General features: G+C 38.9%; 1 protein-coding gene across 1 annotated transcript in view; it reads right to left on the bottom strand.

Moving 5' to 3' along the window:
• The window catches only part of tpk1 (thiamin pyrophosphokinase 1), a 117,306-nt gene that overhangs the window by 1,134 nt on the left and 103,629 nt on the right, over positions 1 to 12,543 (bottom strand). The window lies entirely within an intron of this gene.

Genomic DNA, 12,543 nt, shown 5'->3' with positions numbered 1-12,543 from the left:
TAACGCATGACCACTCAAGGCTACTGAACCACACTAAAAAATGCAGACCACCCTGGAGTTGAACTTAATGTTATGAAATCTCAAGTCTTAGAAATCTGTCAATGGATCATCAGTTTCTGCCCATTTACACAAAGAGAACTAAAACAGTGAAACAAATGCTCCAACTAAAGCTAGTAATTAACTGCTGACTAGAATCAGATGTTTTGAACAGGAAAATTCCCAAAGTGAGCTGGACAGTGGACCTCCAGGACTGACACTGATGATATACGTCTCGGGTCATCTGAGAAAAGCATTTATAATACAAATACACAGTCTTGCTTGTTCTGTATGTAAGTGTTAGTTTCACCATTTCCAAAGTCTAGCATTTACAGTTCCTGCTCAGCAGCTAGTTTATCTAAACAGTCTTTCATAAAATTTAATCAGCCGCGCTGCTGATGGACTAGAACAAATCCAGATGAGGTTGGAGTGCAATGAGAGCCAAACGTTCTTCCCAGCAGCATATTCATGTTACATTTTAGTGTATTGCTTCTTATGTATTTATTCTAATATTATTTCCTGTGCTTGCCTGGTGAAAACACACTTGCTGCTGAGATAAATAGCTTAAACCATTTTCCTGACTGCCTAAGACTTTTGAATAATGCTAAATATCTCCAAGTCTGACTGTGAAGGTCACAGTTTGGTGATTTCCCTGCTTAAACATGACTGATTCAACTTGAACACAGATTTTCAATCCGCTTCATTAATGAGATCAGGTGTGTTAGATTGGGGCTGGAGCTGATTTCTACAGGACTGTATATCTCTGGCAGCAGGGTCAGTGACCACTGCCTTCGCTCTTGCGTTTAAAACAATGGTGAGAAATCAGTGTGGAATCTGAGCTGAGCTGGAAGGTACATTTCCAGATGAAGCTGAAAAACCAGGCATATGGAGACATCTGCTGGTTAGAGTGGGCACTGCAGGGAGTTCAGTATTTTGGAAGTTGAGGTAGAATGGAAGACAATTCCACTGGATAAATTCACTAAAACCAAGCAAATATTTAAGAATTGGTTGAATAATCTAAAAATATTCTTACAACTAAGGGGTGGGAATAATAAAATACTGTCACAATACTTCAGCTGTGATACAATTATACTGTCATATTTAGATATGACTTTGCAATACATTGCCATTTAAATCTTCTGATCGAAAATGATTGCTCCACAATAAGACTTTTTTCATGTAATGCATTTTACTGTTTTTTCAATTTTACTTTTTAAATTTTTTTTGTTTTTATAAATGATTTGCACAGCCGACAAAAATCTTTGTCCTAACATTTTACATAATTATATAAGCTTATTTGTGAAGCAGCCAAACATTCAAAACAGACTTTTTTTTATTTAAATATACTTAGCACTTTCATCCAGAGAAATGCACAATGGCAAGTGCATGTAATGTTAGGAGTCTTGTGTTTTTAAGAATCTTATTTCTATGTTGTAGTATTATTAGTGATTCCAGCCTGAGCAGTGAAGGCTTGGAAACAGTGCCATCTTGTGGACTAAGACGGAAATGCACTTTGGTAATGTATTACCAGTGGGCTCAAAGGGGCACTCTGGCCAAAATGAAAAATGTAACCGTTGCTCCATCTATTGTAAACACACCTACTTGCCTCCTACGATGGCGCCACAGTTGTCTATAAAGTGACATTTTCCAGTTTAGGAATAGTATTAAAATCCCCATTTTGTGGGATGTGGCATTTGTTTACAGGCTAATGCAGAAGGAAGCCAGACAGCTAACGACTCTACTAGAAAGCTGAATATTCCATATTATTATGATTAAAATATTAGTACATAGTATTTATTAGCCTTTACGTCAGTCTATGTATATAAAATTGTGAATTCTGTCAAATGGATGGACTGATTCACAATCAAATCATAAAATATCGATACTCAGGCCTCTGTATATTGACTACTTTTAAACCAAAGTATTGTTATAATATGCATTCCTATATTAGCCATTCCTACTAAAAACAATCCCATAATGAGAAAATATGAAATATATTGACTAAATGTAAGAGCATACCACTTGCCAATATATCATTTTTCAGTGTAAAAGCTGTGCACTGAATAAAAACAAACTTTTTTATAGAATATGAAAATGTTATTCATATATAAAGAATTCAACATCAAGCCAAGCACACTGAGGGTCAACAACAAAGCTCTTTTAGATCTCTGCTTTTAATGCTAATTGTAGCCTTGTTTTAGTATAATTCCTCTGACTGCATGCACCAAGGACAATGACAATTCCATAAAATATTAGATGAAAATCCTTAACATGGAATTCCTCAAGGCCAATGACAGCATACAGGCAGCTTCTGTGCTCCAAGGCTGTTAAACAGACTTCAAAACCAGACAAAATGCCATAGAACTTCAAACGCGACTGTGATGAGCAAATAGCCACAAGTGACGCCAGAGTTAAGCTTCAAGGAACAAACTGCTTTCTATCACTCAACCTTTCACTATCTCACAATGACCTTCATAAGTTAATCAAAGGTGATGAGCTGAAGTCAATCTGCAGTAAACAATAGCATCAAAGACCAAACGTCCAGAAAAAAAAAGCCTACTAGAACTTTCTAAGAGAAGATGACGGTTTGATATCTTAGATTTTTTTTCCTTTGGATGCTGTTTAAAGATCATATTTGTAGAGTAAACTGTGAATATTTCATCAAAAAGAAAGCACTGAACTAGAACTGGGAAAAAAACAGTACTCAGCTACACACATCAACAGCTGGGGGCAATGAAGTTCTTTCTTACAGCTTGTCCAACCAATTCTGTCTAAATCAAAATCTCAGCTATTTGAACTTTTTTATTGATTAGGTGTCACTTCACCAGTGCTGTTTTTCTAAGTCTAATACGATCTAATATCCTGCATCCATGTCACCTACATAAAAATACACTGAATTTATAACAAAGACTTTATTCCTGTGGAAATGCAGTAGCACCCAAAAAAATCCCATTATGTGATGTGATGAGCAAATAGCCATGGGTGACATCAGAGTTACACTTCAAGGAACTGATCTCTATCACTCAACCTTTCGCTATCTCACAATGACCTTCGTAAAATTAAAGGTTATGAGCTGAAACCAATTTAAACAAACAATGGCATCAAAGATCAAACATTCCAAAGAAATATTTTTTTATTCCTTCTTATAATTCCACATGAGCTGAACCAGATCAGAATGAAAAAGGATGTTAGTATGCTGCACAGAAGGTGCTTTGTAACTGATGGATTTGTGCTTTCCTGAGTATTTTCATTTTCAATTATATGTGTTCTTCTTTGCAGGTACAGAAAAAAAAACCTTATAAAAATCTTTATACTCGGTTACATTGTAGTCAGTAACATTTAGTTGCACTACGTACGATTTGGGCATTCGAGTGAAAATTTGGTGAAAATGGATAAAACATGTGGAAGAATGTTCTGTAACATGGGTTGTGCTTTGGACCCCTTCCCTGAGTGGATGAATCTGATTACTGAAGCATGTTGAAAGACAATTCAAATAGAACTCAAGCTTTACAGGGAAACTCACTAACACCATATTTAGCATTTCCTAAGGAATTTCTCCTGATTTGCTACTTTTTTCTGCTTTAACAAAAAAACAAACAAACAAACAAAAAAAATCAAACAGTGGAGCTTTAATAATTCCCTTTTTGGTTGAATCTGTCCTTTTTCAGTTTATTTATTCCTTGATCATTCTAAAGGTGATCAGTCCATTGTTCTGAGAATACCAGCAGCTTCTCTGTTTGATTTTCAATTTCAGTAAGGGCTTCTCGACAGCTATACAATGCTTTCGGACCTGTCTGCTCACAGTGGAAGGATGGACAGAATTACCTGAATGGAGAGCTTGAACGGCTATTAAGCACAAATTATTCTCAGGAGATATTTCTGACGTTAGGTGTAAGATAATCCACTCGCATAAAGGAGACAGTCAAAGGAAAATAAGTAAAAACAAAAAACAAACAAACAAACAAAAACCATTAAAATTATTATTAAAAGCTACAGAGAAGATGGGACTCCTATCAACCACCTGAAAGACGTGGTAGACCATCACAACTGACCATATCAGATAAACAGTACTTAAGATTTCCTGTTTGAGAGATAGGAGAAAATCAATCTCCACTCTTGCTTCAGATCTGAAAAAATCTACTGCCAAAAAGCCCTGACTGAGAAAAGGCTGCTGACATTCTTATAAGAATGGGCTGACCACCCCAAAGTGTTTGGGATTGCTTGGGTCACGAAGAACAGAAAATGCAGCCAACATCTAAGACTGAACTTTGGAAAAACTGAAAGCAAGTCTGCTTAAAAAAATGGAAGCTGTAATAAAGGCAAAAGTGGACGCTCTAAATACTGAAAAAATAATATTAGCTTTAGCCGTTGAGACTTCTGTGCAATGTTTTGTTTTGTAACGAATGGCCATCTTGACCTTAAATTAATAAAGGGCGGTCTCTGACTTTTGCACAGTACTTTCTGTTATTATGCACTTTCAGTGTTTCAGGAAATTCAGCCCTCTGTCTGCCATCCTATTCTTCTGAAGTCCCTAATGGAGACTTTGAAGGGTTTGAAGGCTTTGAAGATGAGCGAGGTTCATTCAAATGGACATGTGCGAGTTTGTTACCCCCCTTTTTCAATCATAAAACTCTCCAGGCAGGACTAAATGCACGTCGGATGGACACTGAAGCACATCGTGTACACAGAGGGTTTTCCATGTGTGTGAAGCCTGGATCGGCTTCCCATCCATTTGCATCTGCATGGCAATGGCACCTACGACGGGGAAGCATTAAGGTGGAGAATATTCATGAGCACATAAACGCGTTCTCATTTTTCGGAAGGAGACGGCACTAGTGGTGCTGACTGTGAACGCATGCAAAGTAGCAGCCTGGCTTGACAGGCAGATGAGAAGTCGACAGATGGGTCTTCAGGCATTGCCCACAGACACACAAGAGGATGTGCTAATATCTTAGCGCCACAGCTAAGCGCCAAGTCACATTAAAGCAGCAGTCAGCCTTTCTCAGGGCCTCTCTGAAGAGAGAGAGAGAAAGAAAAAAAGCCCAGACAGGCACACATGCAGGGATTACAGCACTCCTTATGTATTACACTGATATATTCAGTGTGCTGTTCTACAGTCACATCATAGCCTCTGAGAGAATACGAGACATATGGAGCAGATGTGACTTCAGCTGCATTGATCTACACTTTCTCTCTATAGACATCAACTGCAGCGCGTTCAGGTATAGAAGAGGAAGCATTTAGGCTGAAATCAGTGTTGTTAGGCTCAAATAAAGTGGATTAGATTTAGATTTGGGTCGAGAAGACTGGCGCTACTCTTACAAAGAAGGGTTCTTCGATTGTTCCTTTGTAAGACACTTCATTTATTCTCTGATGTATAACACAGACATCACCACGATGTCACATGCTGTTATAAGTTGTCATGACAAGTTTTCATCAGTAATATAACAGTCATGCCACAATGTTTGATGACATGACACCTTATGCCATGTGCTATATGTGCAAAAGTATATGGACACCCCTCCTAATTATTGAGTTCAAGTGTTTCAGCCACACCCATTGCTAACAGGTGTATAATGTCAGACACATAGTCATGCAATCTCCATAGTCAAACGCTTACAGTGAGAAGAGCTGTCTCTTTAAATGGGACATTGTCATATGATTCCATCATTACCACATCTTTGTCAGTTTGTGAAACCTCTGACCTGCTAGATCTGCCTCTGCAAGCAAGATCAGTGCAAGAACTGTTTATTGGGAGCTTTGTGAAATGGGTTTCCATGGATAAGCAGCTGCACACAAGCCTAAGATCACTATGCACAATGTCAAAAGCCTGCTAGAGTGGTGTAAAGCACGCCTCCACTGGACACTGGACTCTGAAGCAGTGGAAAAGTGTTCTCTTGAGAGATGAATCATGCTTCACTATCTGGTAGTCTGATGGAGGAATATGTTTTTGCCAGATGCCAGGAGAATGCAACCTTTTGGCATGCATAGTGCCAACAGTAAAGTTTGGTGGAGAAGGGATAATGGTCTTAGGCTGTTTTTCAGGGTTTGGGCATGGCCCCTTAATTCCAGTGAAGGGTAATGTTAATGCTACAGCATACAAAGACATTTTAGAGAATTATATGCTTCCTACTTTGTGGCAGGACTCTGGGGCAGGCTCTTTTCTATTCTAGCATGACTGTGCCCCAATGCACAAAGCAAAGTCCATAAAGACATGGTCTTGCCAGAATGGTGGGGAGGAACTCCAGTTGCCTTCCCAGATCCGTGACCTTAACCCCACTGAACACCTTTGGGATGAATTGTAAGTGAAGTGGGTCTTTATCGTCATTTCTCTGTATAACCCGTATACACTGGAACAACATGTTGTTGTGGCCCAATGGTGCAATACACAACAGCAGTATATTAAACAGGACAACACAGACTGCAGATACATGACAGTGTGAGACAAGTGCAGAATATAAAAACAGAATATACACCAGACAATAAATATAAAGAAATACACATAACAAGATACTAGACAGGATAACAAAACAATATATGAATCGGCAACACATATATCGCTGTTGTCGGAAGAAAACCTCGTATCTCCATTTTTGGAGATTTTGAGTTTTTGAGATAATTTGATAATTCTCACGGTCCTATACGTTATGTGTACATTTCATGATGAATGGACCCAAAAGAAAGGACCCAAAATTACTTGGAAAAATGTCTGGTTCCATTGACTCACATTAAAAGTAAAGTAAGTTTTTTCCTTCTGCTGTGAAGTTCTCATTTTGGAGATACAAGGTTTTCTTCTGACAACAGCGATATGTGTATACACACATGGATTGCCATCAAAGCAGCATGTGAGTGCAAACATTGTCAACTGGAAACTGTTCAGAAAAACTGGGGTCTCATAGCAGCACATATATTAAATAATTAAAGAATTTGCTGGAAAGCGGTTGCACAGATGTACAGATGTTTGAGGTCCTCCGCCTCAAAGGAGAAGCTGGTGCGGAGTCTAGAGGTGGTGGAATGGATAGTGGTCAAAATAGTTGATAGTGGGCAAAAACACCCTGAAAATCTTCTCAGCTGTTCTCACAATCAGGTGTAGGGTCCTGTGGTCAGAGACGGAGTAGTTCCCATACCAGACAGTAAGACAGCTGGTCAGAATGCTTTCTATTGTCCCCCTGTAGCATGTGGTGAGGATGGAAGGTGGGGAAGTTTGCTCTCTTCATCTTTCACAGGTAGTGAAATGTCTGCTGGGCTTTCTTGGCTAAGCCGGTGGTGTTAAGGGTTAGTCAGGGTGAATAACCTTTCAAAAGCTTCAAGAACCTTTACATAATTTAAGGATTCTTCCTAGAACCTATTCATTAAATGGAGGTTCTTTAAAATGTAAAAAGTTGTATACTCACCAACCACCCATTGAAAGCTTCTTTTATTCAATTATTATATTGCCTACTGAGTCTAATAATAATAATAATGCTAATAATAATAATAATATTAATGTTGTTGCTGTTGTTGTTATTGCTGTTATGAGGCTTATTTATAACATTATCATTTATAATCATAATGGAGAACCTACTGTTTATAGTTGGTTCTATATAGCACCAAAATGGGTTCTGGTGCTGTTACAAGTCATAGAACTTTTTTGGGGCTACACTCTTGGAAAAAAGTACCACAAAGGGTTTTTTGAGTGAATTCATGGAAGAATTACTTTTGGTTCCATAAATAACTACGTTTGAAATTGGGAGTGCATCTAAAGAACCTTTAAAGGCTAAAATAACCGTTATCTAATATAAAGATGCTTTACCTAGAACTTTTTCATTCGGCGGAGGTTTTAAAAAAGGTTCTTCACACTCACACATCAGAATCCTTTTTGGCACCTTTACTTTTAAGAATGTACAGTAGTGGTTCTCAAAACAGAGTTCTGGAATAACTGAAGTCTAGAGAAAGACCACACCTGAAACTACTCCTTCACCACTTCCTGCATCCTATGAGTACCCTTCACTCTTTCTTCTTGTGACGAAATGTCACACCCTATCACATGCCCTTCAAATAAACAGGGGATTTGGCCTGCAACCCGCAAGACACTCTTCAAAACTCCAGCCCATGTTCCTCAGATTTCTCCTCTTCTCATCACTTCCCTCTACTCAAGGTGTGGTCTGCACTCACAAACTGGTCCTCAGGGACGCCCACATGGTCCACATTTTTTATCTATTCCTGTGCTGGGAACTCTGACAAAAAATGTGGACCTTATGGGAACACTGAGGACCGATTTGAGAACCATTACACAGAACCCTTTTTGCTAAGAGTGTATCTCAGCATAAAGAGGTCAGGGAATCATGAAAAAATCCTAATTAACAATCTCCTCAGCCTGAATCCGATCAATATCTGACACTACAGTGGGAACAGAAATGAACGCTCAGCTGTTATCGATAACGGTGAAGATGTTTGCATTCTGTAATTACATTTTCAGCCCCAAAACAGCACGCTTAAGTATTCAATATTTGCCGAACAAATTACTTGGGGCCCTAGAGATCGCGGAGAGGTAAGAACACAGCACGGCAGTCAAGCTGCTTCACAGTTGATAATTTTGATGCAAAAGTGCATCAAAACTCAGAATCCTCCGCCCTTATCATCTTCAGGGGAGGCGTGTTGGTGCTAGCCATCTGGTGCACATTGATAGCGCTCCTATTAAATGTTTACGGCTTCATTGGAGGGAGGTTATAAGGCTGGGGTGACAACACGATGCTAATTCGACCTTCAGATAAGAAAGCCTCCGGCCTCCAGTGCAGGGGGGCTAAAGCCTCCTGCTTTAGCAGAGCAGACAGAATGTAATGGATATGACAAGGGCTCGCAAAGCCAAATCATTTTTCCTCACCCTGCCATCATTTGCAGTCCCAGCAGCCATGAAGAAGCCCAAAAATAAAAACAATTAAACTCAGAGCTGTGGAGCTGAGGCTGCACAGAAATGCAAATGGTTCGTTCTAGGGCTTCATGATAAGGATAGAATACCATGTTGCTGCATATTGAAATGGTGACGTGCTTTATGATATATTAAAAGCATCGATGAATCCTTGATGTGATATGGTTCAAGATTTGCCTGTTAAGGTGTGTTGATCACTGGACAGCCTTGATTCTTCAAAACACCTACAGACACTCTTCTGAAACTATGATTGGTGATGCTCAAAATACTAGAGCCAACCAATATACAGGATGGTCGATAATATTGACTAATATTGCCAATTTTAGGATTTACTGGAATACACAAAAATACCATCAATAACGCACTTATAATTAGTAACCTTTGCTGCATCCTCAATATTTAAACCTAAAACCTACAGGTGATTTGGTGAAACCTTTAAATTGTACCATATTAAGAATCCAATATGTCAGTCCCTGCTTAGGATGAGGTTTGACATTTTAGCCATGTTAAATCAGCAAAGCTTAACTGGCTTGCACACTTTCCTCAAAGACATTGCCATGTACTGGGTATTTAAGGCTTGACAAAGAAAGAATTCACTTCAAGATCTGTAAAGCATTGAAAACACAAAAATGAAAGTATTTAACACTATTTTGTGAGTTCAGACCATGCCTTTAACTTGGTGGTGGTATGAGGGGAGACGGTGACTGAGGGAGGGGAGAAAAGTCTGAGAACTTAGGCTGGAGTTCTTGGAGGCTTCTGCCTGGAGCTAGAAGGCTGAACTCCCCCTTTCTGGATGGTGATGGGGCTGAGAGACCTAAGGAACAGGATCAAGGTGGGATTGAGATGGGGATTGTGAAAACTTTGTCATGGGAAACAGAAGGTAGAGATGGGATATACAGGGTATTAGACTGGAAGGAGAGGTTTCAGGCATGGTTCCCCACCCAAAAAAAATTCCATTTAGATTCAGCTTGTTTTGCAGTTTTTATCTAGTTTTTAGTAGTCTCTATTTTCATGCCGCATAATAGGTAGAATTACATATTTTATTAGGAATATATTTAAGCGAAATATCTATTTTATGCTATGACAGGCCAAAATAAGGTAAAATGAAAAAGGGTCTTTTTTTTTGCTAATAGTGGGAAATTGTGTATACATTGTTTGAATACCAGGGAAATTCCAGACCAATAAACAAACACCTGTGTGTATAATCTGTCACACTTCACCTGTTGCAATGTGAAACTGAAACCAAACTAAAATTTTGGTGCAGACTTCAGCAAACAATTAACTGTCCACTACTCTGGAGGACTTGGTCTGTCTGGTGGTCACAAAGGGCTGGCTTGTGAAACATTGGTATATTTTATCTATACTTTATCAGAAAACTCATCTCCGCACACTAAATTGGCATCAAAGCACTGGCAACCTGATCAAAATACCACAAACTCTAGTAGCAGTCAAGTACATTAGAAGTAGCTGGTGTTATACAATAGCGTTGAAGTTTGAAAATAGACTTACATTCATAGAAAAATCCAGCTTAGATCTGCACTTCCTAATGTAGGCATGACTGACTACAAGAGGAGGTCTATTACTGTAAGTATTTATATTGTTTTTTGGATTTCAACACTAATTGACACTGATTTCTTAAAGCTGCACTATGCAAAATAGAAGGGAATTTGAAGACTTTTCTGGTGAAAATGTAGAATTGCATGCAACATGTGGAAGAACATTGCGTAATGTGGATTGTGCTTTTGACCCCTTCCCCAAGTGGATAATCCTAATGTTTGTGAGTGCAGTAAAGGTGTATTCAAAGTAAACTCAGTCAAAACTAGGCGAAGGTCATGTCTTCTGAGAAGGTAAGTGAATTATCTACTATTATCATTATATCTTCATCAATATAATGTTTGCTTTTGAGACCTAAACGTGGAGCCAGACCTTCTTTTTGAGCCCGTATGGGTGATGTTAATATGTAAAGATGTGTGACCCGACACAGACTATGCATATTGGCACTTCTGTTTTTACATAAACTGTCTCTTGAAAAGTATTTGTTGTAAGGTCATAAACTCATAAAAGGTCTCAAGAAGAGTCAATATGCTTCTGTGAACTTTCAGATGAGAAGGAGAAAGAAAGAGAAAGACAGGAGCTGATACACCCAGCACTGAACAAAGCATGTACATCTGAGAAAAAAAGCTATCAGAAAGTCCACATCTTTGCAGCTCTGTTTGTTTGAGAGAGCGAAACTAAAAAAAGACGTTCTTTACACCAAGAGAAATAAAGACGACATCAAAGAAAAATCTGTGGTTTGTCTTTTGCACTTTGGTTGAGGACAGAGGACCTTTTAGAACAGGATAGGACAATATGTCTAGACATGAAAAATGGCATTGGCTTCTTGCTCTGGCTATAAGGGAGAGAAAGATAACAGAAAAAAAGACTCTGTAAGAAGTGAGACTGCAAGGGACTGTGTGATAATTACCATCATAGAGCAAAACAGTGTCCCAGTGCTGACTTAGGTGTCATCCACAAACAGTATAAAATAAACAAATGAACAACAGACTTTGTGCTGTTGTTGCATATTAACCTTCATAATTATATCATTTATTATTATTTATTTCTCACTATGAGTGTATCGTGAAGAAATTGTGTGGAAAGTGCAGATTCCACAATTTCACTCCATACCACATTGGCAAAAGAACGGGGGCGGGTGGTGATTGGAAGGCGGGAAGTGTCCCACTCAATATTGAAAACAGCAGAATTTGTCCTACCCAAAATTATACCCTGGGGCAGAACACCAAATTATTTTGAAAGCATGATGCTGAGGGTAACACGTTTTGTCAGCAAATCAGTCAACCTTCCCATTCCATGCTACGTTGTGTGCTGGGTGGCACTGCGCCTTCTTTTAGCCTTTGTTAAGGCTTGTGTTGAGGTGCCTATTCAAAAATAAAGAGCTTCTACCTAAAAGATTCATGCTGTGTGTGAATTTCTCCAGTCACCAGCTTCACTGGCCTCAGCTTTCGCCTCATCAGAGCAAGTGGTTGGTAGTAAGGTTAGATTTCACCAGCTTTGAACTTGAGGGTGGTAATGAGAGCACAACTAGCTGCAATAACAGCTAATTTTAGCTATGAAAACTGCTTACTGAGTTATACACACAAGACAGTTTAGTAACACGGCCTGATTTTTGGCACAGAGGACAACGAGGCTGAAGTCAGCTTCCTATTCACCAGCTTCTTGCTCAAATGCATATTCCACCTTAAATGGTGCAACGGTTGCTTTCTGGCACTAAAAACATTTAAGGTGGTTCGGGAAAACTCGAACAAGAACCTGGCAAATAAGAAGCTGACTTCAGCTTGACTGAGGACACAAGTAAGCATTTGTTCGAGTGTCTCTATACTGTTCAATGCCAGTTTCTCAGATCAATAAACACAAATAATACACTATGCTTAGTTTCTCATAAACCTCTTCAGAATTGTTTTCAAGTAGTTATGCAGCTCTGTGACTTCATTGGCAGATTTATAGTAGCAAATATGCCCCCCATGCAAACTCACTCCTAGGCCTTTGCCACACCACAGTTGTTTTTGTACAGAGGAGATATTTTATTATCTGAATTTGAA

The sequence above is a fragment of the Pygocentrus nattereri genome, chromosome 24 (genome assembly GCF_015220715.1).
Source record: "Pygocentrus nattereri isolate fPygNat1 chromosome 24, fPygNat1.pri, whole genome shotgun sequence".
Taxonomy (NCBI): domain Eukaryota; kingdom Metazoa; phylum Chordata; class Actinopteri; order Characiformes; family Serrasalmidae; genus Pygocentrus; species Pygocentrus nattereri.
Note: the sequence above shows the minus strand (reverse complement) of the source record. Positions and strands in the feature narration are given on the sequence as shown.